The sequence below is a fragment of the Pinus tabuliformis genome, chromosome 7 (genome assembly GCF_031772625.1).
Source record: "Pinus tabuliformis cultivar Carrire ecotype Pingquan chromosome 7, CPIR1, whole genome shotgun sequence".
Classification (NCBI taxonomy): domain Eukaryota; kingdom Viridiplantae; phylum Streptophyta; class Pinopsida; order Pinales; family Pinaceae; genus Pinus; species Pinus tabuliformis.
The window spans coordinates 440,978,230-440,999,481 of record NC_142293.1 but is presented as its reverse complement, the minus strand read 5'-3'; the positions used below and the strand labels follow the sequence as shown (position 1 = coordinate 440,999,481).

Here is a 21,252-nt window from a genome sequence, read left to right as displayed (position 1 = left end):
ACATGCAATCCCATGCGTGCCAAATCTAGCAAGGAAAATACACATGCAATCCCATGTATGCCAAATCTAGCAAGGAAAATACACATGCAATCCCATGCATGCTAAATCTAGCAAGGAAAATACACATGCAAGTTGATACCTGCAATGAAGCCTGTTGTAGCCACTTGATCCTGTCTTTCCCTACTTGATCTGTTCTTACTCTTGCCTTCTTTGCTTTTCTTGCTCCAATGCCAAAGTGCTCCAAGAAAACTCTAAGTGTCCAAGAGTATGAGAGAGAGAGAGAGAGAATAATGAGAGAGCTCCAAATTTAAGCTGAGAAAGTCTTGCCCACTGATCCTCATGAGACTTTTTATTAATGAGGCCTCTATTTTCTTCATTTTCCATTATTTTCCTTCAATTTCCTCCTCACATGCAAAATGTGACCTTTCGCCTTCCTTTTCTCCTAATTTCCATTATTTTCATAAATAAATGTGTCAAAATACCTTTTTGCCTCTTTAATGCTGTTATAGACAATTTTGTGCCTTGCAACATCAGGCATGAATTGTCAATAATCCAAGGGATCCAAAGTCCCTAAACATGATGTTCCTACCCCTAGAGGAACAAGGTCAGCAAACCAACAGCTCTCAGATTAGTTCTCCACCTGAAAACACTCAAAAACAAGCAATCCTGAAATCAAAGCAGGTGCTCCACTAGGCTTCTGCGCTGAAACTCAACTCCTCCATGGTGTACCTGCGTTGCAAAGCAGGTAGAACAAAGGCCACCTGCGCTGAGCGAGATGGGACAAGTGGCACACTGAGTCATTGCTCTAGAATCTTCCAAAAATGACACTTGGATCAGGGATTTCGCCTTGTGATGAGTCAGAGGCTCTGTTTCTCCAAGTGGAAGCAAGGTTCTCCAAGTGGACTCAAGAACTGAAGATCAACTGAAGAGAGAGAGGACACAAGGTAGCTACACATCAGTTGAAACTGACTCATCCTTTCTCAATTCATCTATATATTGAGCTCTCTCCTATGAGCTCAGGAGGCTGGAATTTTGTGCAAAGTAATGATATGTTGTTGGTTTCACTATAGAGCTATTGGGTGATTGCTTGAAGGAAGTGAAGAGGAGAAATTCTTTCTGCTGGGAGGTGTTGCTGGATTGGGGCCTTCAATGGTTGTAACCTTCTCAGAACTTTACTTCTTCATTAATAAAAGCTATTGAGGTTCTTCTATATGCGCTTGTTTCAATGATATATTGTGATAATTGTATATTTGGTTTATACTAATCCTTGAACCAGTTATGATTGCATGCTTCTTGTAGTTTCCTTCTTTGTTATTTTGCAGGATCTCATTGTAGCTGGGCCAGCAAAAGAGCAAGGAGCTGGGAGCAAGCAGCCAAAGAGAAGAGTTTGGATTCGACATTAAGCGCAAGGCAATGGTTAGTGCATTTCTCCATTCTCTTTTGCTTTCATAAAGAAGTAAACCTTAAGTAGTTTGCTTTACAGTTGTTGCTGAGGTACTATCACCCTTAGAGTGGGATAGGGTCATCCGAATCGGATACTTTTCCCTACAACAAACTGGCGACTCCACTGGGGATCGTATCTGTTTGATTGTGTTTGTAGTATTTTGCTATTCATTTCCTGAACAAAAGAGTACCGAATCGAAAAGCTTTTGACTATATCAAAAGCGAAGTAGAGGGCAGCTACTCTAGCTCATTTCTAAGCATGTTCATGATTTGAAGAGCTGATCTACAAGGATCCTTGTAAGCTCTTAGTGATAGCTTTTCACCTTCCTTGTCATCCCTTTGAGTGTGCTTGACTGATTGCTTCTGATTTGAGCAAAAACTGTGCATTTTTGAGAAAATTGTGACCCGGAAACTGGGAAAACGCAACTTTCATTTTCCAAAGCAGGTAGTACACAGGCTACCTGCTTTGCAACGCAGGTCCCGAAGGGGCTACCTGCGCTGAGAGCCAAACTGGCTGTGCAGCACCTGCGTTGGCCCAAATTTGCCTAGTGCATTTGGGGTTTCCTCCCTTTCTCTTGCCTGTTTTCACTATAGATTTGGCTGCCAGTTACCAGTCTTGCACCTGTTCTGAAACCAACCTTACTTGCCATCATTCCGCCTCTGTTATATAACGAAATTGTACTTGTTCTTTTGTATTTCTTACTCCATTTACAATTTCCCATAACGAAGAGTAAACTAGTCTTGCTTTGGCCTCTTAGATCTGAACCTGTGTTAGGCATTTTGCTGGTCTAAAGAGTTAGCTTGTTTGCTGTCCATAGCTGATTAGTCATTTTACTTTCGTCATTATGGTTTGATTTCATGTATTTCCAGTGATTAAACAAGTAAATCTTAAGGTGTCTTTTGATTCTGGACAAGCTTGTTTACTTTTCGCTTTAAATCGAAATCAAAGTTATATAACAACTTTCTTTTTGTAACCCATCAACATTAAGAAAGGGAAAAGAAAATACATGCATTGTGCATTTTGCATTTGACTGTTTGCATGACGATTTAGGAAATTTTGCATTAGTGTGTGCTCTATGATCTGTGCGAAAAGATTTGCCTTTCTTTTCCCTCAGTAGTTAAGGTTTTCAAAGTTGAAAGATTGAAAAGTTTGCTTTCCATCTTAGACTGCATTCAGGAATTTGTTACATACATCTCGTGGTGATCCTTAAAGGCAAACTGCTAAGCAAGATCAACATTAAAATAAATCCAATTTACTTAACAACGCTTTGAAACATAACGCAAACATATAGAGGTCTAGGTAGAGACGTGTTCCGGCGTCGTTAAACATAGTGACTGTCGATCTCTACGAAGGTGGGTGATTCCTCCTGAGAGTCGGTGGCACTAATACGGACTTGTGCTCCCACGTACCGTCATGTATATATTGGGAGACCCCTATAGGAACTAAGCCTTTATCCATAGGAAGCCGTGTCGGCCGCCTTACTGATCACGATGCAGTGAACACAGCATTCACGAAGATCGACCACCCGTACCGTAAAACGTATTCTGTGGTTTCGCGAAAAGTTTGGCACACCCTCTGCCTAGAACTCCAGAGAAGTTTCTTTTGGCCTTTTTCAAACTCTATAACTGAAAAAGTCCATCCGAGCATTTGTCACTTCGGGCTCGTTAAAACATCGAAGGAGACTAGAGTCATCTTTAGCTTTTTCTCGACTCTTAAAACATGAAAAAGCAAGTTTGTGTCTAAAGCGTCGTTAATAAAATTTATTTTAATCGGAACATAATCACCTGTTATGTTGGACACCTAATCCTAAAGGGTTAGCGTGGAAGTTGAATGGACAAAGCAGTCCAAGAGACCTTGGGATCTGAATCCCAAGAGTCACCTATTGTACTATAAATGTACATCTATTGTTAATAAAAAAAGTACTCACTGATTTATCTTTCCTATTGTTTTCCTATCCATGTGTGTTTAACATGGTATCAGAGCCACTTGTTTTTTTGTGGCCTGTTATGTGCAAGTCAGTCCTGCACCTCTGCCCATAATTCTGTGTCTAAGCTGCTCATATCTGAGTGCTGCCTCTCTGCCATGCGTTTCATTCTCTGGGCTGTATACTTGAGTGTTTCTACCTCTGTCGCTGGACTGACATATCAGAGATGCGTTGGTTAATTCTCTGCGCATCCGTTTTGAACCATCACCGTCCTCCCACCATCGATGCTCTGCCATTTTCTTTCCTGCCATTCTGAGTCTGCTCAGTCATTATTCCTCTATAGTAATCTGACCTGACAACGCATCTGCCTGAATTGTCCATATGCCAACGCATCTAACGTTCTTTGCCTCTGTCGCTGACCAGAGATGCATGTAACGTTTTTTCCCTGAATACACCGTTCACGCTACCCTCTCTGCGCATACACTGCCAACACTGTAACCCATCCTTGCACATTGAAATTCCGCAATAGTTTGTTGGGAGCTTGTTTGAATGAAAGTATCTATTGAAAATTTGGGTAAATGTGACGATCAATAAAAAAAAAATTAGAATGTAAGAAATAAGCATTCTGCAAGTTGCTTGGCTTTCTTACTCTCTCTGCGAAATCCTCCGATGCTGGCATGGACTGAGTGCTTCTCTCCAACCTCACGCCATGTGCGGTGCATCGTACCCAAAATATTTCTGCGTAAAAGTCGTCCTTCTCTGTCAAGTCCTTGCAGAATTAGATTGAGAATCTAACGACCGAGAAAAGAGTTCAACAGAGAGTTCAACAACTATGCGACGAGTTCTCCTGGTGAACATTTGATTTTACGAAGGAAAGTACGATAAATGTGATCCGCATCTGCAGAGTTTTGTGGATGGACTGTTTGAGACATTTTCTTCTGCGGTTACTGTTGGTGAGATTTCTGGTTTGCTGCTGACTCACTTTTAAGCTTTGATGATGGTATTTGTTGTGAACCATGTGTTTCCCCTGTAAGTGTATCATCTGCAGACTTCAAAAGACTCTCCAAACGTATAGATAATTGCGCTAGCTCCTTTATGCGCTTCTTGGTCGGTGCACGAGTTCCATGCCTGGCCACAAGATTTAAAAGAATCGGAGTACATCCATTGGGAGGCACTGCGGAATTTTGATAATCATCATCCATTGCTTCTTTTCCAGCACCATATCTGGATGAAGTGGAGAGATATTGGCGCACATCAAACTCTCCATTAGAAAAATCATGCACCCTCTTTCTTCCTGGGCGCTCTCTGTACACAATCTTACTCTTCTCCCCGCGCTCTTGGCTGAGGAAAATTCTTGCTTCGACTTCGTGAAATACCTGTGGGGCTTATTCCTCAATTTATAGTATTCAGAAATGTGGAACAAACATTGTTCTCAGTGCCTCACTACCTAGCTCCTTTTCAAGATACTTCATTTTACCCGTTCCTACACCGTGCTCGCCAGTGCAGGTACCTGTGCACAGCGAAAGGGGCTTAGTACTTGAGTGCATGAAAAAGCTTTGTAAATTTTTGTTGTGTTGTATTTCGAAACCAGCTCTAGCTATTGCTTCAAATACAAATGCTCCCAGCCACTCCCATGTGAACTAGCGATTGTGGAATCTTTGAAGCGTTGCTTTTCATCCAGAAAATGAGAAACAATGACCTGATACAACGAGATTGTAGCATTATTGGTCAAGCTTCACAATAGAAGCAAGAGCACGAAGAACTACTCCATGCGTTGGAGGTTCAACAAAGTCACTGCTTCAATTTTCTTTTTGTGTGTGCTGAGAAAGGACGTATAATACAAACCCCACGTGTTATAATGTACGGGTTGTTGGCTTTTGTGTGCTAAAGTTAAAAGTTCACTCCTTTCCTTTTGTGTTGAGATTACATTGTACAGTAACAACAAAACATCGAAGTGTAAGTACAGGTTATTCTACTACCGATCTGAGGAATGTGTCGATGGCGTTTCTCTAATGCAGCATCCATGAACAACTTGTGGTCTTCATGAATGGGTCAGATTCCTTTGCGCGCTTATACAGCCAAATCACAACTTCCTCTTCACGTGGAATTCCATAGGTGAGAGAATCCGCCAGTGAATAGGAGACAACCTGCACAAAGGAATGCTACACTTGCTCTCATTGTGGCATTGAGCCAGTGGGTCCTTATGCACGTATTCCAATACATGTGTTTGTTACTTTAACTCAGGATATAATATATTTCTGTATGAGACAGTAGGTGGAACAGATTATGTAAACTCACCAGAACCGCTTCTTTCCAGAAATTCGGTATTAGTTCGGACGGGTAATCGATTCCTGAGCCAGAGTTGCGACTGTATATGGTACATTATTTTGTATTTTCACTGTTCCAGATATTCTCTTGATCCTGTTATGCTGGTAGTCTGAAGAATTCTTTGGTTTGAAACTGCTTGATATTTATTGTAGAAACTTGAAATATATGTTATAGATTTGCAATCAAGAATTGCAATTATGCATACAGTGATGATGAAGATTGAAGGTGTCATATCAAGTTTATGGTGACTGAAATGTAATGAAATTCTTTATGTTCTTGACTTCAAGCTTTGAGCAGACCCAAAGCAATTCACATTGGTCTTCCTATTTGAAGGGGTTTTGAAATTCAAGTTTGGCAGCTGAAATACATAGATATTCAAGTTATAAGACAAGTGTTATGACTTTTGCAAATGTTTGGGGTGTCGTATATTGATCTAGATTTTTGAAGAACCAGTGATATTATTGTGAAATGGATAGAATGGGTGTTGTATTAGAATTGCTGAACACTCTAATACATTCCACCACGGACAATACAATTATGATTGATAAAGCCATTGTCGCAAACATTCAAATCTGTTTGAAAAATGTACAAGAAAATATTGAGTTTTTGCAGCTGGAAACAAAGCTACAGCAAGAAGAATTACACCAGTGGAGTCATCATTCTGAACCTGTTTCTGTTCAGAACAATGAAGCAGACTCCCATAAACAGCTTGTTAATAATGTTACAGTTCATTCAAATAAAGCAGCAAAGTTACATGCAGATGCAGAGGTTCAGTCTGCACTTCCCAAGCCCATCATCAGACCTTGGGAACAGCTTGTCCACAACAAGCACAAAATCGGTCTTGGATATGACAAGGACTTGTCCTTTCATATTCCAGACTATGCCAAGCCCATTCAGTTTCAGAGTGCTGGATTCATTTATGACAGTTCACCTGCTCCTCATGACAGTTCACCTGCTTCTCATGGCAGCTCACCTTCAGCTGTTCCAGATTCTGCCCCTCTTCCACAGCAACAACAACAACAAAAACAACAGATCGTGAAATGCCAACACTGTGACCGAGTTGGCCATTTGAAAGATCATTGTTTTGATCTTCATCCATGTAAGCACTGTCATAAAACCAGCCATTCTTCACACAGATGCTTCAAAAACAAACGACCTGCAAGAACGAAGATTCATCTTGGATGGATCGCTTCTTGGCAATGGGCATCAACAGCCAAGAAGATATTCCAAACACATGTCAGAACCTGTTCCAGAGTATTGAACAGTCTTGCAGCTGAGTTTTCTCCATCTTCTCACCTTGTATCTGACAGGGGAGGAAATGATGGTCATCTACAAGCTTCAAAGTCACATCAAGCGAGGCTGAGCCACAACCTACCACACCAGTTTCAGAGTTGCAGCCAGAGACAAAGATGCCCGTGAACACAGATTGAGAACACTTCCTCTAGCAGAAGACACCAGCTTCTTGCCAGTTTTGGAAGAGTTCAGGAATTGCATTAAGCATTCCAGAGTTGTTGGTTATCCTTAAACCATCACAGGTTGAGACTTCCCTTTTCAGGTTGAAGTTTTACCTTTTATGCGGGGTGAGACCTCCCTTTTATGGTTGAAGGTTTCCCCCTTTGAAACAATAGGATCACTTCCTCTAGCAGAAAACTTCATTTTCTTGCCAGTTTTGGAAGAGTTCCGGGAACTGCACTAAGCGTTCCAGTGTTGGTGGTCATCCTTAAACCACCACCCTTTTTTATACCAACATTTCATAGAGCACAATCAGCCTAGTGCTGCCATGCATTCTTTGCACATTTTGTATTACAGCTCTTTTCTTGGACTCATACATAACCCTTCGGATTAAGGGGGGGAATGTTGGACACCTAATCCTAAAGGGTTAGCGTGGAAGTTGAATGGACAAAGCAGTCCAAGAGACCTTGGGATCTGAATCCCAAGAGTCACCTATTGTACTATAAATGTACATCTATTGTTAATAAAAAAAGTACTCACTGATTTATCTTTCCTATTGTTTTCCTATCCATGTGTGTTTAACATGTTATTCCCACGTTGATCTTTCAGTTGAAAAGTATGGAGCCCACCAACCAAGGAAGTAACCTTGGCGGAAGTCCCAATCCCTTCTCCTCTTGGGGAGATGTTGGTGTGCCTCATATGGCCACATTGTCACTTCCAGGATTGACAATTGGCCTACCTGTATGGCTCTTTTCAACTAATGTAGTTCAGATCGCCACTAATCCTGAGCAGTCGAATCAACAGTCAGACCAGTCTAGAGCTACCCACCAGCCTTCCACTTCTTATAATTCTTCCTCTGATCCTTCATCTTCGCAAGGTAGAGCCGGCAAAAGTCAGCCTCCCATGGAGAAGAAGGAAAAGAAGAAGAGAGAAAAGAAGCAGAAGGGGCCCATGGCGAAGGCGACTGGGGGCAAGCAAAAGACATCTGACAAAAATCCACACACTGCACCGACCGGGCCTAAATCGCCATGTGTCATTTGCAAAGGGACCCACTTCCATCGTGATTGTCCTTGTATTCCCCGGATACTAAGGGACTAGTCCCCAAGGTTGCACAATCCGGTAGCATCAACCTCTGGTAGTCATGTTGATTGCATTCCGTCAACTAGCGAGAGTGAAGGACGAAAAGGGAGATCACCCTGTATGTTGTGTGAAGGCGATCACGCCATCCACCGATGTCCATTCTTAGATGAGGCAAAGAGAGTTTTGGAAGATCGTCCGGTTTCACCGTTACGACTTCCTCCTGGATACCAAAAACTCGTGCCAAATCCCTCGATAGTTGAAAATCCAGCTGACCCGCTCAAGTGGTCAGCTGAAGTGTCGGTCATTAAGAATGAACCTACTGAATCCAGACCAGACGAAAGTCTAAAGGTCGAAACGGCAGTTGACCCAGTTCTTCCTTCAGAGGTTTCATCCTCCAATGACTCCGTCATTGAAGACCCATCTTCAAATGACACCCTCACTGAAGAGGATAAGGATGACACCGTCCATATTCTTTTCATCAACACAGACTCTGATGAGCATCAGGGCAATGCGCCCATTCCTTTATCGCAGGAAGGAACGTCGTCAGGGTCGTATCCGGCCGTGTATTCGGTCCCACCACCAAGCAACCTGGTTGTATCTTTTGATTGGAATCAACTAGGCAGACCCCGGTTACCAGCCAGTATCCCATTCAGAATCATAGTCCAAATCTACAGAATGGTGATGGCTGGAACTATCATTGATGAAGGGGCATCTGTGAGTATCCTTTCCTCTATTGCTTGGAAAGCACTGGGTTGCTCGGCGCTTTTACCTGAGACGAGAAATCTATCAGGTTTTGATAAAGGAACCAGTCACCCGTTAGGGATTCTCCCCAATGTTCCAATTACATTGAAAGGGAAGACAGTTCATATGAACGTCATGGTCGTCCAGGGACCCTTGGTGTATAACTTACTCCTTGGACGAGAGTATATATATTGCATGGAGGCAATAGTGTCCTCGCTCTTTAGAGTCATGTGTTTTCCACACGAAGGAAGAATGGTCAAGCTCGTAGACCAACTTTCATTTCCAGGATCACGCATCGCAAATAGTCAAATACCATCCCTTAACGGTTTGTTCACTCAAGGAATGCCTCCACCCCCGGTTCTACTTCCCGATGAATGCGAGTAATTTGGAAAGAAAGAACTAGGACCCAGGGGGCATGCACCCTGGCCTGCCTTGGGCAGAGGAAACCTTGGGTATAAAGTTAATTTCCGCAGAAGAATGGACTAGTCCGGACCCCGTCCGAAAAAGGAAGAGAGGGTTGTTCTAGGATAAAATTCTTTTGTCAAAGTTATGTGAGCGAAAAGATCGACTCCCTTTGTCTAAAAAAGTAGGCTCTCCTAAGGAGGAGATCCATTTGTGGCGGCAAGTAGCCACCATCTTCGAATGTCAAGCCTCACCCATTAAAACATATGTTTTGAAGGATAAGTAGGGGCAGTCTTCAAAGAAAGAGATGAAATTGCTGCCACAAGTAGTCACCGTCCTTAGCAACCTAATGATAGACATCGCCGAAAAGAGAGTTTAGTTTGCGGCAGCGAACAAAACCATTTTTCGGATAATAAGTAAGAGGACCTCCCTCCGTAACACCAATGTTTTATCTGTTGTGATCTTGCAAAAATAAAAAATTGAACTGATGGGAAGACAAGTACCGTCGGCACCGAAAAATAACGAGAAGACAAGTATCGTTAAAAATATAGCAAGACGACAAGTAGAAAAACAGAGGTGGGACAGAGGAGAAGAAGAGCCTTGAAATTATACTTTATACCTGGGGGCATGCGAACCTTTTGGAGTGCAAGCACGGGACGACTATTTATTTTTTTAAATTTTTAGGTCCTCCCTTTAAACCTGTAGGTCTAACCCGTTAAACTCGTAGGATTAGCCGTTTCCAGCTTGCATAAAGAAAGGATGTGGGGCAAAAGTTAAAACTTGCCAAATTGGAGTAATTAGTGAGGTATCGCTCCTTAAATAAGATTACCTCACCTGAGGCATTCCTTGTATTAAGACTGGTATAATTGAGCAAGGTTTGAACGCATTCAAGCTCGTTAAAAAATGAACTGCCCCTTAAAGTTTAGGGGGCATATGCCTCGTCTGCATTATTATGCTGGGGGCATCCATAATCGAGCAGTTTTTGTACAGAGTTCATGCTCGTTAAAAAATAAACATAAATTGTGAGCAATCTTTCCCTACAGTTCAAGCTCATCCAGAAAAAATGAACCGGTAAATAACCTTGAGAAATGTAACCTTTGAAAGCCATATTAAAGCCCTTGGTCGTGTTCTTGCAGTCTCACCTCCATCCGTTCATTTGGCCAATCGTTCATCTCCATATGTTTGCTTACCCTTTTTGAGGAACAGCTGCGAAGAGTGATTTCACTTAGCCATCCTTGTGACACTGCCGTGATTGGAAAATTCCAACCTGTACCTGGAATCTGCTGCTATCCCTGTTCATCACTCGTTCCTCAAAAGACGAGTCTTCTTTGAGCTCTTTTCACTGACTCATAAAATATGAAAAGTTTGCCGAGTTTTGGCCTTCCAGCTCGTTAAAAGGACCGAAAGAGCTATCCCTCCTCTAGATTTTAATCTTTTTGGACCTGAGGGATTATTGCACAAAAAGATCGAGCGCTTGTTTTGTTCGGCTCGTCAAAGAAATCGAAAATTCATCCCTTCTGTATTGTTTTATACTTTTTCAGACTTAAGGGATTAGATGACGAAAAAGGAATTTTGGAGTTAACTTTCCGTACCTTTTCAGACTCTCTAAAAATGAAAAGGACCGAGTTTTCCTTGTCGTTAGACTCGTTAAAATGATTAAATAGCGACAAACTTGTCTTTAGACGAGAACGAGTTTCCCTATCGCTAGGCTCGTTAAAACATAGCGATGGGCTTGCCCGAAGGGCAGGTTATAGAACAAGCATATGTTATCCTCCTCAAGCTTGATAAAAATAAAGAGGTACTGGTCAGCAATGACTGGGGAAAAATTGGGAGAACCTCACAGCTTTAATGGTAGCAAGTCGCTCTTGAACATGACACTTTGTCCTCCGTATCACATCGGGTTGGGTTGTTTCATTCACCGGTCTCATCACCATGGTCCTCGCCACACCATCCACATTTGGGGTAATGCTACCAATCCATCACATCAGTGTCGTTATATGTTCAAGAGATGTTGTTCTGCAAAGAGTCAACCGTGTCCCATCCACTGCCATACATTGTCCTTCATCCATTTCATGACCGCCACCCTGAATCATACATCACAGTTTGTTTTCACCTCATCACAATCACTAGCTCCGTTCCGTGTCACTGATGTGGGATTCATTAAGGCTCTCCTTTGACGGATCGCTCCTTGTCGACATTAGCTCATTTTCCAAGGAGTTGATCTAGGAACAACCCCTTCAGTACTTTGAAGCTTGCATGCCTCAATGGCAAGTTTCTCACTTCCGGCGACAGGTATACATCAATGACCTTCGACCAGAAGATTTTGCATGGTGGTCGACGCCAAGTCCTTTATTCCCACCATGTAAATTGTACTGCCGTACCTTGAGGGTCATCATCCTTATCGGTGATTCCTCTCGCGCTTGTTAATGGTTTACATCATTGACCGGTAATCAAGCGATGTCTTTCCATGTTCGACTTCAAGAAATTCTCACATGGATCGACTTGTACATCGAGTGAAGATCGGAAGAGATTGAAGACCCCGGATCTAGTTTCATCCATCCGGGCTGCGATATATATTCAGGATATAAAGACATTTGATATGTACATCATTACAGCAGATGATCATCCTTCTCAAAGGATGATAATTTCAGCAGAGAATTATCAGTCTATCATCAGACGATCGTCTGTGCTATGTACCAAAATGAATTTATAAAGCTGAGCATGGGAATGCCCGCCTCAGCTAGATCATGAAAAAGAATGAAAAATAATGTATTGTATTGTATCTTATTACAGGACACTTCTCAGCAGATTGAATGAACTTCGGATCCTCCTAATAAAGCATTTCACCCGATAAACGACCTCATACTTTAGGGGGCATCTGTTATAAACAATTTTGTGCCTTGCAGCATCAGGCATGAATTGTCAATAATCCAAGGGATCCAAAGTCCCTAAACATGATGTTCCTACCCCTAGAGGAACAAGGTCAGCAAACCAACAGCTCTCAGATCAGTTCTCCACCTGAAAACACTCAAAAACAAGCAATCCTGAAATCAAAGCAGGTGCTCCACTAGGCTTCTGCGCTGAAACTCAACTCCTCCATGGTGTACCTGCGTTGCAAAGCAGGTAGAACAAAGGCCACCTGCGCTGAGCGAGATGGGACAACTGGCACACTGAGTCATTGCTCTGGAATCTTCCAAAAATGACACTTGGATCAGGGATTTCGCCTTGTGATGAGTCAGAGGCTCTGTTTCTCCAAGTGGAAGCAAGGTTCTCCAAGTGGACTCAAGAACTGAAGATCAACTGAAGAGAGAGAGGACACAAGGCAGCTACACATCAGTTGCAAGCTGACTCATCCTTTCTCAATTCATCTATATATTGAGCTCTCTCCTATGAGCTCAGGAGGCTGGAATTTTGTGCAAAGTAATGATATGCTGTTGGTTTCACTATAGAGCTATTGGGTGATTTCTTGAAGGAAGTGAAGAGGAGAAATTCTTTCTGCTGGGAGGTGTTGCTGGATTGGGGCATTCAATGGTTGTAACCTTCTCAGAACTTTACTTCTTCATTAATAAAAGCTATTGAGGTTCTTCTATATGCACTTGTTTCAATGATATATTGTGATAATTGTATATTTGGTTTATACTAATCCTTGAACCAGTTATGATTGCATGCTTCTTGTAGTTTCCTTCTTTGTTATTTTGCAGGATCTCATTGTAGTTGGGCCAGCAAAAGAGCAAGGAGCTGGGAGCAAGCAGCCAAAGAGAAGAGTTTGGATTCGACATTAAGCGCAAGGCAACGGTTAGTGCATTTCTCCATTCTCTTTTGCTTTCATAAAGAAGTAAACCTTAAGTAGTTTGCTTTACAGTTGTTGCTGAGGTACTATCACCCTTAGAGTGGGATAGGGTCATCCGAATCGGATACTTTTCCCTACAACAAATGCCTTAGTCATTGCCTTTGCTAATTTCCTTAGCCATAAACAACCAAATGAACACACCCTAGGATGTCATGCCCGCCATTCATCTTGGAATACATGTCCCGCCATCCGTGGTATTTATATATTTTTACATGGAATTTTCATTAGGGCTGTTACAGAACTCTCCCCCTTGGGGGAACACCGTCCTCAGTGTTCAATGACACGTATAACCAACATGACTGCTGAAAACAAAACATACTACCCATGGAGCTTTATAACACATCTCATTGCAATATTTACAATGAACGACCCACTCAAAAGAAAAAACATCATGACAACATGACCATATAAAAACCATATCAAATATTGGAGCTTTATAACATAGCCCATTATGATATTTACAATGATATACACATATACACATTTGCTCAACCAACAAATAAAGGATATGATGCTTGTATCAATCAAAAAGGGAATCCAGAGGCTCACACCTCCACCCTCAAAGTAATACCAGGATTCACCTCCTACCTAGGAAGCCCAGAATCCACTGCAAAGTCAAATATGCATCCAATGTCCAACGCTATAATCCCACGCCACTTGTCCTCTCAACGAACAGTTAGCGGCTCATTATTCTAGGGCGCACTACCAATGTGCATCTAATTCCATTGGGCAATGCTAATGACCAAAACAAATCCATCCGTGACCTTCCCTTCTCTGCTACACAGTCCCTTGGGAATCTAGTCACCCCTTTTGTGCAGTCACTCACCTTCCAAGTTCCACTGGCACCCCCATCCTGGACAGTCCATCCCTTGGCAAGGCTTCCTCACATCAGAAGATTCAAAGACCAAGTCATATACCTACCTCAAAACCATCATACTAATCATAGCATGCTCAAGGAAATCAATGGACACAATTGGGTACCAGCGTCCCACAATGGCCCTACTCCTAAAGTTCTTTACCAACATACCGCTGCATGTTTCAATTCCTTTGATGTTGCTGCTAATTTTTGCAGTCAATTTCAACCACGCAATCGAGCATTTCATGCATTCTTGTACCAAGCACATAACTTCCATTAGATTTAAAATAAATTTAAATAAATTCACGTCATACCTCATTGGTAGCTTATCAATAAGGTACATTTTCAATCTTGTTCGCTTCCTATCACAACAAGTCAAACTAACATATTTGACCAAATCAACATGTATAAAGGTATCACATCAAGTTAACTCAAAACATAGCCATCAAATTCATAAATTATATTTAACCATCATAAACCAAAATCATAAATCAAATATAATCATCATATACTAAAATCATAAATCACATGCATAATAAAACCAAAATACAATATTGATACTTATCCTTTCATCAATCCTTAGCTTCTAGCTTCGTCTTTATTCCGTACGTACTCCAGATCAGTTGCTACACCCGACAAACACCCAGTGCCATCTCCTCAACCATGTGCATAGACACAGTGTGTGCATCAAACACATACAACCACACGACATACCACACCATGCAATACATGCATCTACACCTAACATACACCTACACCCAATGTACAACACAGTGCATCCATCTATACATGATGTGTAATACCACCCAATACATGTACCTACACATAGTACAACACAACGAGTAAACATGTCGCAATACCATGACTACATGATGCAAATGCATAATACCACATGCCCTCAACACAACATGAATGACATGCACACAATACAACATGTGCACTAGTACCATATGTACAACATGTACACAGTACCACTTGTACACTACACCACAAGCACAACATGTGCACAACATCACATGTACACCTACACAATGCCACGTGTACACTACACCATTGTACAACGTGTACACAATACCACATGTACACAGTACCATGCGCACGATGAGTACGTGACACCATATGTACATAGCATCACATGTACGAAATGTACACAACACCGCATGCTCATATCACCTTATGTACAACATGTACATGGCACCACATGCTCACAACATCACTTGTACAATCATGCACACAACACCATATGTACAACATGCACACAACACCACATGTACATAGCACATCATATCCAACATGTACATAGCATCATCCGTACATAGCACTACACATCCAACATGCACAAAGAACCATATGCATACATGCCACATATACATCATGAAGATAGTACAATATGTGTACAAAACCCCGTATGCAATATTCACACAACACTATTTGTACCATCCTGTACATAACGTTGCATAAGAAACATGTACACATACTATATATACAAAACACCACATGTGCACACATCATATATGAAACATGTACAACATATACAGTATATGCACAATAGTACCACACATCTGAAACCACACTGTCCTTACCAAGAAACCTTGCTTCTGGTATCTCATCCATGCTTATCCTAGCATGTTGCATACCACACTGCTTTCACGTTGTTGATGTATCCTTCAACATTACATGTTATAACATAGACATAGGAATAAAATGAGTATACAATATCAAATCATATCCACATGATACTGACCTCATATATTTGTCGTGACTATTCTTCTTAATTGATTCCTTGTAAGACCAAGAACCTCTTCATGTTGTTCTCCTGCATAAGAAATCGTTCCTCCACAATAATGATCCCTAACAACCCTGTCAAACAGTAACATATATACATGGATACATATATACGTATATAAACATTAGCATAAAACAAATTATCATGATCCTATCAGATAATGACATACATACATACATACATGTATACATATATAAACATCAAGATAATCATGATCATAACATAATTACCAAATAACATAAGGTTTAGGTTAAGAGAAATTCCTTTATTCATGAAACACATGTGAAACATTGAGAACAACTGTTCCCAACATAGCCAAGCATATGACGCCTCAAATCCATTTACTTTACCTTTTCTGGTTATCTTTCTCATGTCTACACTACTTCTGTCCATTTACCACAATGGACCCAACCAATCCAACCAACTGTCATAGTCTTACCTTCTCCTGCGCTTACTCATACACGGAGCTTCATCTGCGTCTTATATCATCAGTTGGGTACCACACATCTCTCCCGATTTCCATAAACTTTCCTCTTTCCCAGCCAATTCCCAAGACTCAAAACATAAAAGTTAAGACAAAAAATAAACAAGAAGAATACCATAAAAACCGATAACAACATGACTTTGCAAACAAAGTGGTATGGCCATACACTAGACATAAACAAAGCCACAAATCAAGCTCAACAATTCATAAAAGACCAAAGCACAATACTAACAAAAAACACCATGACTCAATCCCCATGGTTCTCGAGGAAAGCTCAACCCGAGCCTTCTTCAAGATTTCATGGCAACCTCTCTTGTCATGCAACTCCCTACATCATGCTCACACATGTCAACCACATGTTCCAAATATCAAGACAATCATATTTATTAATTTGAAATCAACTTTTACAAACAATCATGTCATAATCCATAGTCATTAGACATAATGCTACAACTATCAACTACATTCAAGTACATATCAACTGTCTCAACACATACATGTTAGTACAATCATCTTAAAACAAAATCATTTAAACACATACTCCTATTAAGCAATTCATCAATCATTCAACCACTTGCAAACATACCATGTTAAATAAATTAACTAGGCACCAAACACTAAAACACCAAATAGACATCATAATCAAACAACCAAGCACCAAATATACGACATAAGAAACTGATACCTTAATGTATCTCAGGGGAGGTGATCTTGTCTGCACAATCAATCTAGTTAGAAGGATATAACTTTACAACACATCAGCTCAAGCACTCATAAGATCATGATATCCATAACAATATCTAGCTAACATGTTCAAATTGTAAACTCATACACATATGCAAAGTCAATCCATATTAGTATAACACCATCTCACAAATATTTTGGTTCATACTTGAATATCGCAACCATAACCATCTGCATAGGTCAAACCAGGTTAACACAATACATATAACATCAAAGGTCTTCAAGGCAATGGACATAACCATCACGCATATGAACAATCCAAATTATAACATCAATATCTCAATGAAATGATCCTAATCATCAAGTTAATAGCATATAAGAACAATAATCTATATATCATGCTCATCATCAAGATACAACATAATCATCAGGTTATCTAATATAAAACAACAATAGCAATGCAACAACTACAAGTTACTATCATTCTTGACTATCTGACACATGTGCATATAACCACACTAATCATCTAACATCTATCATGAATGTAACCATAACATCAAATACATGTTCATAAACCTAATGTATATAACCCTAATGCATATAATAATCCTTAACTTACATACCTGCATGCCAAATATACACTACCCGTATGCTGATCTTCTCTTATCCCAAAGTCTAATGTTGCAACCTCATTATGATAATCTGCATCTGTTGCTCTATCTCAACTAACTCATTAGCATCATAACGACTAATAGCATCATGAGGACCTAAATTGCATACAATGACTTCACAAGACATGTTTGACCTACAATACATGCATAATCATAGCCATGACCATACATGCATAACAACAATCATTACTCCATTGTACACATTTCCACATGCAACCAACAGTATGCATAAGCAATGTCAAATCAAATACACCTATGCATAAATGCATGTAGTTGAAGATAAGTGATCAATTCTTGTAATCAACCTACAAGATTGATACATGTAACCAAAATATTAAAAAATGTAACTTAACATACAAGGTTGTAAGTAGGTATCATGAAATCAACATGTAAGTGACGTATAATTCATACACAGCCAGTCACATGTTCCAAACATCAAGACATCGTGTATATTAATTTGAAATCAACATTCACCAATACTAACAACCTATAAGCATAGTCTGCAATCAACTCACAATCATAGTCATAGTACTAAAACTAGCACCCACTTGCACGCAAGTGCATATCAGTTGTCTCAACACATATTGTGTGAGTACAACCATATTATTAAAACAAAAGAATTCCTTCATACAATTTTATAAGCACACACACATATCACACATTTAATCAAGCATTCAAGCAACCTATAAGCATACCCCCTTACTATCCATGGTCCACACTAAGGTAGAAGGAGGAACCTACTATAATGGTCCGATCTCCAATGTCTAATTATGGAAATGGGATCTCAAAATCTCTATTAAATTTAACCATACTTGAAAAGAAATTGCTTTTTATTTCTCATACATTTGTATGATATTAAGTTAAAACATTTCACTTATTCCAATTGTAACATAATAACTAAAAACTTGCCACTTTTCCATTTCCTTACATGCAACTTTTCAAATTCCTTGCATGCAACCTTTTGAATTTCCTACATGCAACTCTTCAAATTATTTGTATGAAAAAAGGCATAGATCAGCTACATCCATATTATCATACTACAATACTATCCCATCCAAAAAAACTAATATTTTCTTCAAACAATTACCATACTTGTACATTTTCTTCAAACGACTACTATACTATTACATTCGCATGTAAACATTTCTTCAAACACTTTACATGCAAACTAATATAGAAAACTATTTGCATACAAGTAATAATACATCAACTGCAGAAATAGTATTACACATCAATACTATCCCCAACAACAAACAACATACTCATTAGGGAATTTTATCAAATAGTTTGTATGCAGTTAATCCTTGAACCATTTAAGCATTTCATCAAACACTTTGCATGCAAACTAATATAGCGAATGATTCAATGCATATATCCTAAACTGTAGTAGTACAAGTTATGGAAACTGAACCATATGATCAGTGGTATTTTCCCTCACTATGGTTCAAGTTTCAACTTCTAAGATTTCATAGATGAAAAGTTATAACAAAAATACCAACACAATCCTATTTGGTGCACAATTCTAGGAGTATCCAGAAAGCTCGACTTCCACTGGTCATATCTCCTAAAATATAGCAAATAAATGTTTGAAATTTTTATCAAAATATAAGCGGGATTTCCTCTCATTGTGGAAAATATTTCAGCTCCTGAGAGTGCCTAGAATAAAAGTTATAACAAAAATGTCAGCATGACCTATTTGAGACATGATTTTAGGAGCATTGAGAAGGCTCGACTCCCTCTGCTCATCTCTCCTAAAATATTGCGACCTAATATCTGAAATTTCTACCACATAATCATTGGTATTTCCCCTTAGTGTGGATGATTTGTTAGCTTCTGAAAGCCTATAGAAGAAAAGTTATTGCAGAAATTCCAACGTGACCTGTTTAAAGGTGCATTCAGGAAGGTCATCTTCCTTAGATCATAATTCCTAAAGTATTCTGAACCAATATCTGAAATTTTTACCACATCATCAGTGGTATTTACCTTCAATATGGACAAATTTTCGACTTCTAATATTCTACAGAAGAAAAATTATAACAGATATGACAGAAAGGTCTAAAATTTAACCTTTGTTCTTCATTTTACCTATGATAGATCCCATCCAGTCCAAGTGTTTGAACCATGCTCTGATACCACTTGTAACACCCTCCAGGGTAAATTTTCATATAAAAAACATAATAGGAACATAAATACAATAAACATATCAGCCATCAAAATCCATATATACATCAATACATTTGCACATGAAAATCAAAGGAATGAATTTTTCATATAATGCAATGAACCAACCGGTGATGGGATTACCACATTCCACCCAACGATAGATTGGCTAAGCCAAGTCTCTCTTTAGCCAATCACCCCCATGTCATATTCCAAGCATGAATGTGGGACTCATATAACACATCAAGAAACACTAATCAATGTGGATGCCATCAGAGTTCTCTGCCTACACCATGAGGAATTTGAGTACCTCCTAGTCTCTCAGGCTTTACCGTGCATCCGCAATCTGATCCAGGGATCACTAGGCCCTACAACAAGACATACTCTCCAGGCTTTACTGTGCATTCCATCCCGGAATCACTAGGCCCCACGGAGAGAAAATACACCTCTTGGCTTTACCGTATATCCCACCATTCAACAACAAGGATTCTTAGGCCCATCGAGGCACACAATCTGGCTTTACCAAAACCCATTCATGGGTTACTAGGCCAGTGGCTTTGTTAATCCTCAGTCTAGTTTAGGGACCACTACCACCATGTTTTGTCAATTCAAATATCCACCCACTCAACTTCAAATCCAATCAGCCATCCCCCACAAAATGCATGAGAGAACCCATCTCATCGAAGCTATCAAGAAATGGCAAGGCTAGGCTGAAAATACTATCACACTTGGCAAAACCCATGCCATGGTAGAAAAGAAACACATGCAATCCCATGCATGCCAAATATAGCAAGGAAAATTATACACATGCAATCCCATGCATGCCAAATCTAGCAAGGAATATAAGGATTTTTGTAACCCCATCTTCATAACGGACCATTGAAGTCGGGTTAATTAATAAGTAACACCTCCCACATCGTTAGATGGTTCACACAGTGGGAGGGAGCGTTACAATTAGAAGATGTGGGTAGTGTCGAAAACATAATTTTTGTTGCATAGGCCATACAAATCCATTGTCAAGCAAATACAGGGTCTAGTCACTAGTCACATTTTCCTTAACTTTGGAGTGCTTATCCTAACCTAGTAGTGCACACACTAGAAATGGAATTATTTTAAAGTCTTCATGAAATATAACCCAACTAATGAGTATTAATGGCTCAACCCTAGGCTAGTGCTTGAGGTAAGGTTGAACAAGCTTTAGATAATAGCATCTAAGAAGTCTACCTAGTTGTTTCATATTCACTTATTGTGACAAACCTTTATTAATCAAGATAGCATAACAAAATTTAGTGAAGTATAATTCCTTTCATATTTAGTATATTACCATTTTGTAAGTTGCTTCACACATAGAAGAAACACAATATAATTAGGCTTTAGTTGAAATTCTTAG

At 39.9% G+C, this 21,252-nt stretch overlaps 1 pseudogene; it reads right to left on the bottom strand.

Annotated features, from left to right (window-relative positions):
- LOC149247869 (putative alpha,alpha-trehalose-phosphate synthase [UDP-forming] 9) overlaps positions 1–3,679 on the bottom strand; it is a 68,581-nt pseudogene extending 64,902 nt beyond the window's left edge.
- Positions 3,680–21,252: the final 17,573 nt, after the last annotated feature.